Source organism: Fistularia commersonii, unplaced genomic scaffold (genome assembly GCF_037954325.1).
Source record: "Fistularia commersonii isolate RoL2024-O1a breed Wild unplaced genomic scaffold, RoL_Fcom_v1.0 HiC_scaffold_66, whole genome shotgun sequence".
NCBI classification, from domain to species: domain Eukaryota; kingdom Metazoa; phylum Chordata; class Actinopteri; order Syngnathiformes; family Fistulariidae; genus Fistularia; species Fistularia commersonii.
The window spans coordinates 208,212-217,500 of record NW_028234024.1 but is presented as its reverse complement, the minus strand read 5'-3'; positions in this window follow the sequence as shown (position 1 = coordinate 217,500).

Here is a 9,289-nt window from a genome sequence, read left to right as displayed (position 1 = left end):
AGCCGAAACGCATCCACAACCAAACAAACATTAGCTCATCCACTCATTCACATGTGTGTGCCCAATGGTCCGGCAGCTCCAATCATACGACCGGGGGATCTATGTCCGGAGAATGTGAGCATTAGCCCGTCAAAGGGGTTCTTCTGCCCCCAAGCTTCCCCGCCTCTGAGAGAAGAAACATTACCTTCGCTCCTCTGCTCCTCCGCTTCTCAGCTCCACCGCTCCTCCGCTATGGGCCCTGGTACTCCCCCCCCCCCCCCCCCACCTAAACAAACTCTCACACAAAATCACTCACACACACACATAAACACACAAACACACACACACACACATACACACACACCTTAACTCATCATAGCTGTGCTAATAGCTTTAGCCGAAACGCATCCACAATCAAACAAACATTAGCTCATCCACTCATTCACATGTTTGTGCCCTGGTACTCCGTGTCCGCGACCCCCCCCCCCCCCACCAAAACAAACTATCACACACATACACAAAGACACTCACACACACACACACACACACACACACTGACACACATACACACATTAAGTCATCATAGTTGTGCTAATAGCATTAGCCGAAATGCATCCACAACCAAACAAACATTAGCTCATCCACTCATTCACATGTGTGTGCCCAATGGTTCGCTTCTCCGCTCCACTGCTCCTCCGCTATGGGCCCTGGTACTCCCGATCCGCCGGACTCAGGAGAATTATGGGACGTGCTCCTGCCCTCCATCCGCTCCACAGCTCATCCGCTCCAGGCCCAGCTACCCCCTGTCCGCCCCCCCCCCCCACCTAAACAAACTGTCACACACATATACACAAACGCACACACAAAAACACACACACACACACACAAGAACACACAAACACACAAACACACAAACACACACACACACCTTAAGTCATCATAGCTGTGCTAATAGCTCCCAAGATTCCCCGCCTCTGAGAGGAGAAACAATACCTCCGCTACTCCGCTCCTCCGCTTCTCAGCTCCACCGCTCCTCGGCTATGGGCCCTGGTACCCCCCCCCCCACCTAAACACACTCACTCACACACAAAAACACACAAACACACACACGCACACACACACACACACACATACACAAGCACACCTTAACTCATCATAGCTGTGCTAATAGCATTAGCCGAAACGCATCCACTACCAAACAAACATTAGCTCATCCACTCATTCACATGTGTGTGCCCAATGGTCCGGGAGCTCCAATCATACGTCCGGGGGATCTATATCTGGAGAAAGCTCACAGTGGCTGGTCTAAGGCGTCCTACTGCCCCCAAACTTCCCATCCTCTGCCTTTGAGAAGAGAAAAATTACCTCCGCTCCTCCATTCCTCCGCTTCTCCGCTCCACAGCTCTTCCGCGATGGGCCTTGGTACCCCCCCCCCCCCCCCACCTAAACAAACTCTCACACACACACACACGAACACCCTCACACAGACACAAAAACAAACAAACAGACACACACACACACACACACAACTTAACTCATCATAGCTGTGCTAATAGCATTAGCTGAAACGCATCCACAACCAAACAAACATTAGCTCATCCACTCATTCACATGTGTGTGCCCAATGGTCCGGGAGCTCCAATCATACGTTCGGGGGATCTATGTCCGGAGAATGCTCACATTAGCCCGTCTAAGGGGTTCTGATGCCCCCAAGCTTCCCCGCCTCTGAGAGGAGAAACTATACCTCTGCTACTCCGCTCCTCCGCTCCTCCGCTTCTCAGCTCCACTGCTCCTCCGCTTTGGGCCCTGGAATTCCCGAACCGCTGGACATAAGCGAATCAAGGCCGGGCATCTGCCCTCCTCCGCTCCTCAGCTCATCCGCTCGAGGCCCTGGTACTCCCTGTTCGCGACCTCCCCCCACCTAAACAAACTCACACACACACACACACACAAACACACACACAGACACACACACACACACACACACCTTAACTCATCTTAGCTGTGCGAATAGCATTAGCCGAAACGCATCCACAACCAAACAAACATTAGCTCATCCACTCATTCACATGTGTGTGCCCAATGGTCCGGCAGCTCCAATCATACGACCGGGGGATCTATGTCCGGAGAATGCTCACATTAGCCCGTCTAAGGGGTTCTTCTGCCCCCAAGCTTCCCCGCCTCTGAGAGAAGAAACATTACCTCCGCTCCTCCGCTCCTCCGCTCCTCCGCTTCTCAGCTCCACCGCTCCTCCGCTATGGGCCCTGGTACTCCCCCCCCCCACCTAAACAAACTCTCACACAAAATCACTCACACACACACACAAACACACACACACACACACATACACACACACCTGAACTCATCATAGCTGTGCTAATAGCATTAGCCGAAATGCATCCACAACCAAACAAACATTAGCTCATCCACTCATTCACATGTGTGTGCCCAATGGTCCGCTTCTCCGCTCCACCGCTCCTCCGCTATGGGCCCTGGTACTCCCGATCTGCCGGACTCAGGAGAATTACGGGACGTGCTCCATCCGCTCCACATCTCATCCACTCCAGGCCCAGCTACCCCCTGTCTGCGCCCCCCCCCCCCACCTAAACAAACTGTCACACACATATACACAAACGCACACACAAACACACACACACACACATACACACACACAAGAACACAAAAACACACAAACACACAAACACCCACACACACACACCTTAAGTCATCATAGCTGTGCCAATAGCATTAGCCGAAACGCATCCACAACCAAACAAACATTAGCTCATCCACTCATTCAAATGAATGTGCCCAGAGGTCCTGGATCTCCGGTCATACGTCCGGGGGATCTTTGAGAAGAGAAATATAATATCGCTCCTCCGCTCCTTCGCTTCTCAACACCTCCGCTCCTCCGCTATTGGCCCTGGTACTCCCGATCCTGCAAACTCAGGAGAATTGCGAGAGGTGCTTCTGCTCTCCTCCACTCCTCCGCTTCTCCGCTCCTCCGCTTTTCCGCTTTGGGCCCTGGAACTCCCGAACCGCTGGATATAAGGGAATCACGGGCTGGGCTTATGCCCTCCTCTGCTCCTCAGCTCATCCGCTCGAGGCCCTGGTACTCCCTGTCCACGACCCCCCCCCCACCTAAACAAACTTTCACACACACACACAGACACACTCACACACACACACACACACATACACGCACACCTTAACTCATCATAGCTGTGCTAATAGCATTAGCCGAAACGCATCCACAACCAAACAAACATTAGCTCTTCCACTCATTCACATGTGTGTGCCCAATGGTCCGGGAGCTCCAATCATACGTCCGGGGGATCTATGTCCGGAGAATGCTCAGATTAGCCCATCTAAGGGGTTCTGCTGCCCCCAAGCTTCCCCGCCTCTGAGTGGAGAAACAATACTTCCGCTACTCCTCCGCTTCTCAGCTCCACCGCTCTTCCGCTATGGGCCCTGGTACTCCCCCCCTCCACCTAAATAAACTCTCACACATACACACACAAGAACACACTGACACACACACATAAACACACAAAGACACACACACAGCTCAGCTCCACTGCTCCTCCGCTTTGGGCCTTGGAATTCCCGAACCGCTTGACATTAGCGAATCACGGGCCGGGCTTCTGCCCTCCTCCGCTCCTCAGCTCATCCGCTCTTGGCACTGGTACTCCCTGTCCGCGACCCCCCCCCCCACCAAAACAACATCACTCACACACACACACAAAGACACTCACACACACACACACACACACACCTTAAGTCTTCATAGCTGTGCTAATAGCGTTAGCCGAAAAGCATCCACAACCAAACAAACATTAGCTCATCCAATCATTCACATGTATGTACCAAGAGGTCCGAGAGCCCCGGTCATACGTCCGGGGGAGCTATGTCCATAGAAGGCTAATATTGGCCAGTCTAAGGGGTCCTGCTGCCCCAAAGCATCCCCGCCTTTGAGACGAGAAACATAACTCTGCTCCTCCGCTCCTCCGCTCCTCCGCTCCACCGCTTCTCCGTTCTTCCACTCATCCGCTCCGCCGGTCATCCGCTCCGGGCCTTAGTACTCCAGAACTGCTGGACATAAGCCAATCAGGCTCTTGGCCCTGTTACTCCCTATCCGCGGGACTCTGGCGAAATATGGACCGTGCTTCCCCTCTCCTCCGCTCTCCTCCGCTTCTCCTCTCCTCCGCTCCTCCGCTCCTCCGCTGAGGTTCCTGGTACTCCTGACCGCTGGATTTAAGTGAACCGGCTCAAGGCCCTGGTACTTCCAATCCGCGGGACTGGCGAAATGTGGACCGTCCTCCCCCTCTCCTCCGCTCCTCCACTCATCCGCCCCTCCGCTCCTCCACTCCTCCGTACCTGGCCCTGGTACTCCTGAACTGCTGAACATCATTAAATCACGCTACAGGCCCTGGTACTCCCTGTCTCCGGGATTTGGGCATATTGTGGGCCATGCTTCCGCTCTCCTCCGCTCCTCCGCTCCTCCGCTCCTCCGCTCCTCCGCTCCTCCGCTCCTCCACTCCTCCGCTCCACCGCTTCTCCGTTCTTCCGCTCATCCGCTCCGCCGCTTATCCGCTCCGGTACCGCTCCGCCCTGGTACTCCTGAACTGCTGGACACAAGCGAATAAGGCTCCAAGCCCTGTTACTCCCTATCCGCGGGAATCTGGCGAAATGTGGACCGTGCTTCCCCTCTCCTCCACTCATCCGCACCTCCGCTCCTCCGTTCCGGGCCCTGGTACTCCTGAACTGCTGAACATCATTAAATCACGCGAAAGGGTCTGGTACTTCCTGTCTCCGGGATTTAAACATATTGTGGTCCATGCTTCCGCTCTCCTCCACTCCTCCGCTCCTCTGCTCCTCCGCTCCTCCGCTCTTCCGCTCCTCCGCTTCTCCGTTCTTCCGCTCATCTGTTCCGCCGCTCCCCGCTCTTCCGCTCCACCGCTTCTCCGTTCCTCCGCTCATCCGCTCTGCCGCTCATCCGCTCTGCCGCTCATCCGCTCCTGTCCCTGGTACTCCTGAACTGCTGTACAGAAGCGATTCAGGCTCCAGACCCTGGTACTCCCCTTCCACGGGACTCAAGCGAATTGCCGGCCGGGCTTCCGCTCACCTCCGCTCCTCCACTCATCCGCTCATCCGCTCCTCCGCTCCTCCGTTCCGGGCCCTGGTACTCCCGAACCGCTGGACATAAGCGAATCATGCTCCTGGCCCTGGTACTCCCTCTCCGCGGGATTTAGGCATATTATGGGCCGTGCTTCCGCTCTCCTCCGCTTCTCCGCTTCTCCGCTTCTCCGCTTCTCCGCTCCTCCGCTCCTCCGCTCTTCTGCTCATCTGCTCCTCCACTCCCCCGCTCCGGGCCCTGGTACTCCCAATCCGCGGGACTTGGGCGAATTGTTGGCCGGGCTTCCGCTCACCTCCGCTCCTCCGCTCCTCCGCTCCTCCGGTCTTCCGCTCCGGGCCCTGGAACTCCCGATCTTCGGGACTTCGGTGAATTCCGGGCCAGTCTTCTGCTCTCCTCCCCTCCTCCTTTTTTTCCCTCCCCCGATTTGGACCGTGGAACTCCCGAACCGGGCCGGGCTTCTGCCCTCCGCCTCTCCTCTGCTCATCCGCTCCAGGCCCTGGCACTCCCTGTCATCCAGTCATTCGCATGTGCGTGCCCGGAGGTCCGGGAGCTCCACTCAAATGTCCGGGGGATAAGGGTAAGGGGTCCTGCTCCCCCTCCCCCTCGCCGCCTCTGAGAAGAGAACATCTCCTCCGCTCCTCCGCTCCTCCGCTCCTCCGCTCCTCCGCTCCTCCGCTTCTCAGCTCCTCCGCTCCTCCACTGCGGAACCAGGTACTACCGATCCGCCAGACTCAGGCGAATTGCGGACAGGGCTTTTCTTGTCCTCCGCTCCTCCGCTTTGGGCCCTGGAACTCCCGAACCGCTGGAATTAAGCGAATCACGGTCCGGGCTTCTGCCCTCCTCCGCTCCTCACCTCATCCGCTCAAGGCCCTGGTACTCCCAGTCCGCGGGAACCCCCCCCCCCACCCACCAAAACAAACTCTCACACACACATAAACAGACGCACACACACACACACACACACACACAAATACACACAGACACACACACACACACACACACACAGACACACACCCATACACACACACACACACACACACACACACATACACACACACACACACACACACACACACACACACACGAACACCCTCACACAGACACAAACACACACACACACCTTAACTCATCTTAGCTGTGCTAATAGCATTAGCCGAAACGCATCCACAACCAAACAAACATTAGCTCATCCACTCATTCACATGTGTGTGCCCAATGGTCCGGCAGCTCCAATCAAACGACCAGGGGATCTATGTCCGGAGAAGGCTCACATTGGCCGGTCTAAGGGGTCCTGCTGCCCCCAAGCTTCCCCGCCTTTGAGAAGAGAAACATAACTCCGCTCCTCCGCTTCTCAACTCCTCTGCTCCTCCGCTATGGGCCCTGGTACTCCCGATCCTCCGAACTCAGGCGAATAGCGTGACGTGCTTCTGCTCTCCTATAAGCCCCTACACACTTCAAACACGGCTGTTATCATCCTGTTACTGCATTACAATGACACCCATTTGCTTTTGATCTCAGTATCTGCCACCGTACGGAAAAAGCGGGGGGGACGGGGGGGTGACGGGAGACATAAGGGCATTCGTTCTGTATGTAATCAGAAGTTAATAGTGTTAACGGTTTGCGAGAAATTCTTAATGCTAGACAAAAACAGAAAATTAAAAGGAAATAATTAAATAAATAGATATAAAAATAAAATTAAAAACTAAAAAAAAAAATTGTAAGGGGAATATAACATGTAATTAAGTTGGCCGTTCACAAGGAATCTCAGACATCAAACTGTTTTTAATTGAACATAAATAGTACACACAAATATACAAATGTACAAATAAACATGGCAAGGTAGAACTGAATGTCAATGAAACAACCAGGGATGAGGAAGCAACGGACATAAGGACATTTGTTCTGTATGTAATCAGAAGTTAATAGTGTTAACGGTTTGTGAGAAATTTACAGTGCTAGACAAAAAAAGAAATTAAAAGTAAATAATTAAATCAATAGATAGACAAATAAAAAATTAAAACGAAAAAACAATTGCAAGGGGAATATAACATGTAATTAAGTTGTTTTTTGTTTTTTTTTTCCAAAAAAAGGAATCTCAGACATGGGTAACTGCATATTTTTTAGTTTTTGGATTTTTCCATAAGTTTTAAGGATTTTTTTTTATAATTCAAAATCGTTTATGAAGAAATTAAAATTTGGGGAGCATTTTTGCATTCTGTTTTTGTGAATGAAGAACTTGGCCAGGCCTAAAAGAACATTGACACAGAGTTCATCTGTTATGTTGCTTATAAGTAAACCAAATGTGATATCATCTTTTGAGAGGGAAACTGGTGACGATGGAATGAGAATGAGAAAAAATATATGGTCAGTGGTTTCAATGTTGTCTTCACAAAATGTACAAATATTATCTTCAAAAGTAAAGCGTACCCGCAATAATTCCTTAGATGGGTAGATGTCATTCATAATTTAGAAGTGGGTCTCTTTTTGCCTTGGGGGGTATGGGTAGAGTCAGACACATAGTTTGCAGCGTGGCAATCGATTCCTTATCAAATTTATTTCAAATATTATTTTTGTTTTGACGTCCAGGGAATAAGTTTCCTGTGAAACATGTCCTAATAAAGGAGTTGCTGCACTTTCTGTCCAGAATTGAGATTCCCTGGAGTGATAGTCGGGGTAACTGTGGTTGTACGGTTCGGTGCGTCATTATATTTTTGGTCAGGAATACAAATTGTCGAGGCAGTGCGTTTCGTAACTTTATCAACTCTAATATGGGAGGCTTAAATCTGTGTGTAGTACAGAACTGTTCATAGTCTAGACGACTGCCATTGTCATCCATCAAGTCAATTATTGACCATATACCTTTCTCAAAGCATTCCTTGTAAAACAGAGGTTTGTTGCCACGCAGTACATATCTATTGTTCCAAATTATTGTACTGTGTGGTGAGAAATAGTGTACATATATCATTTTCCAGTATAATAGTATTTGTTTATGGAACTCTGAAAATTGGACAGGAATCTTGTTGATATCCAAGTCAGAGATAAGTAGAAGACTTAGGCTGCCGACTATGTTGAATAAGTAGTTTGGAGTACAATACCAGAAAGAATGATGATGTTTGATCCAGGATTTCAACCAGTTCAACTTCAATGTCCCATTCAGGCAGTCCAACTTTATCACTTTCAGCCCTCCTTCACTTGTTTCTTTCACCATATGAGATTTTTTTAGATGGTGTGGTCTGTTCCTCCAGATAAAGTTGAAATTTATTTGGTTAATAGATTATATGAGTTGATTTGGAGCAGCATTGGAATACACTGGGTATATACATCTGGATAAACATTCCATTTTAGTCAAATATATCCGGCCTAATATTGATAAATCTCTTTGGAGCAATATATTCAATTTAGCTTTACTTTGATTCAGTTTAGATTCAATGTTCCTGGATTGATTTAACTTTTGGTCCTTAGATAGGAAAATGCTCAAGTATTTTATTTCTGATTTGATAGGAACATTGCTGATTTCCTTTAGTGGTGAGTCATGCAGCTCAAGAAGTTTGCATTTCTTTAAGTTTAATGACAATCCTGAAGCCTTGGAGAATGTTTTAATTTTTTCAACGCTTATTGGGACTTGATGTTCATTTTTCAAAACTAAGGTTGTGTCATCTGCCAGCAGGCTATTAACAATTTCTGTCCCCGACATTATTTCTGTCACACACATACACACACACACACACACACACACACACACACACACACACACACACACACACACACACACACACACACACACACACTCACACACACCTTAATTCCACTCTTTTATATACGCATGTCTGGAGTTCCGGGAGCTCGTTCTCAACGTTCTGGGAATAATCATAGCTGTGCTGATAGCATTAGCCGAAACGCCCCCCCCCCCCCCACACCACCACCACCCCACACACACACATTAGCTCCTCCATTCATTCACATGTACACGCCGGCTGCTCCGGGATCTCCACGCCGACGTTTCGGGGATTGATGTCCGGAGAAGGTGCACCATTGCCGGTCTGCGGTGTCCTGTAGACCCCCCCCCCTCCATACACACATGCAATACGCCTTGAAACGCATCGCTCGCACCGGCGTCCTACTGCCCCCAAACTTCCCATCCTCTGCCATTGAGAAGAGAAACATTACCTCCGC